The sequence below is a fragment of the Lygodium microphyllum genome, chromosome 6 (genome assembly GCF_053477565.2).
Source record: "Lygodium microphyllum isolate KBCC chromosome 6, Lygodium_microphyllum_v1.1.10, whole genome shotgun sequence".
Lineage (NCBI taxonomy): Eukaryota > Viridiplantae > Streptophyta > Polypodiopsida > Schizaeales > Lygodiaceae > Lygodium > Lygodium microphyllum.
The window spans coordinates 99,232,112-99,233,969 of record NC_141140.1 but is presented as its reverse complement, the minus strand read 5'-3'; the positions used below and the strand labels follow the sequence as shown (position 1 = coordinate 99,233,969).

Below are 1,858 nucleotides of genomic sequence, written 5' to 3'. Positions count from 1 at the left end.
ATGGTGAAAGTGTGCTCGCCAACATAAAGACTTGATATGTACCACATTGGCTAGTGACACCTAATCTAGTAGCAATGGCAATAACAGTACTAATAGTAGCAAAGTAGAAGGAGAAATCATAGTAGTAGTGTTATGAGGCAGAGGAGGAGGAGCATCAATTATCATAGCACTACTGGTAGCAAAAAACAACAATAGTAGTTATTGCAATGTTCATGGAAACTATATTTTCTATACCACATGCAAAATTTTAAACTTCATAAATTGAATGTCAATTTTAAAGTAAAATTCATAGTGCTTCGTTTGCATAAAAGGAAGTTTGAAAATTCAATAAGGTAGTAATAATAGCAATTATTGCAATATTCATGGTAACTATATTGCGTAGATGGGCTTTTCTTGCATAACGTTTTTTGTGCTTTCCATTTTGATATTTTTTTTCATAAATAGACTTGGGAATCATGGAACATGAAAGCTCAAAAATTTGTGACCTCCGGATGGATTACTTTTTATGATTTCCAAATTTGTAGGTGTTGCGTGTCAAGTATCAAAGAAATGTAGTGGCAAGAATATCGATTCTATAACAATAATGCTTAAGAATATTGATTTGTATAGCAATAATGTGTTAACTTAGTGCGACATAGATATCAGGATGACCACGGGAGGGTGGTGATGACGGATATATTAGCATGATAACGGGATTGTGGTGGCGAGTCTTAATGAGGCTGTAAACCTCGACTGTGCAGCAATGATGTGTTGAGATGGTATGACACGTATTAGTACCATCACGGCAGTGTGGTGGCGACGCTTTTAACGAGGCTATAAACCTCGTCCTTGTCGATGGCGAAGGCGGTCTGCAGCACGTCCTCCGGCAGGGGAGGCATGGCGGCGAACAGAGCGGGGGCGACCTGGGAGGTGCCCGGGTTCTGGCTGTTGAGTGCGGAGATAGCGAGGGCAGGCTTCTTCTTGTCCGGGTTGATCTGGAAGTGGACGAGGCCGCGGGGAAAGACGAAGAGATCGCCCTTGTACAGGGTCTGCTGGAAGAGGGTGTTGTTGGTGGTGGAGACGAAGCCTACCACAAGCGTGCCCTCGGCAAGGAAGAGAACCTCGGTGGCACGCGGGTGGACGTGTGGAGGGTTGAGCCCACCATTGGGCGCGAAGTCGATGCGGGCCACGGACAGGCCTTGGGTGTTGAGTCCAGGGAAGGTGAGGGCCGACGCCAGCTGCACAGCGGAGCCGAGCGCCTTGTTAAACTGGCCTTGCTGGCGAAGTAGAGGAGAGGCGAAGTCCTTGGCCTGCACTTGTTGGGGATTCTTGCACAGCAGACCGTTCACGGTTGTGATTCCGGCCGCCTGCGCCCCCTGATCAGCCACGCAGAAGTCCTGCAAGGGGTCCTCGTCCGCCGCCTCAGTGCGAGTTATCGGGTGGAAGAGCTGCTGCGCCAATGTGATAGCTACAATTAGCATAGCAAGCTTTAGTGATGATGCCATGGATACAGTATTGCGTATGGTGAGTGCAGGACGGTAGCTATGAGAAAGCAGGGGCCCGAATGGTTCTCTACTAGCTAGTTAACCTCTTCCGATCGGCGAATACTGTATTAGCAGATCACGGTTTTCAGCAAGCACAAGCGCGGCTTTCTAACGTCTAGGAATGAACAACTGCTGCACCGCTGATCGCATGGTGGGAAGATGGAGCCTTCGATTCCATATAAGTAGTACGAGCTAGATGCGTGGATAATCGTTCGTATACCAGGTCATGAGCTTGCGTGGATAATCGTTCGTATACCAGGTCATCAGCTTGTTTATCAGGTCTTTCACGCTCTTGTGGATCCAATCACGCGCGTCCGGCCTGATTAACATTAAAA

The 1,858-nt window shown here is 47.5% G+C and overlaps 1 pseudogene; it reads right to left on the bottom strand.

Annotated features, from left to right (window-relative positions):
- Positions 1-627: 627 nt before the first annotated feature.
- On the bottom strand, positions 628-1,649 carry LOC148034857 (germin-like protein 8-2 pseudogene; annotated as a pseudogene).
- Between the last annotated feature and the right edge of the window lie 209 nt (positions 1,650-1,858).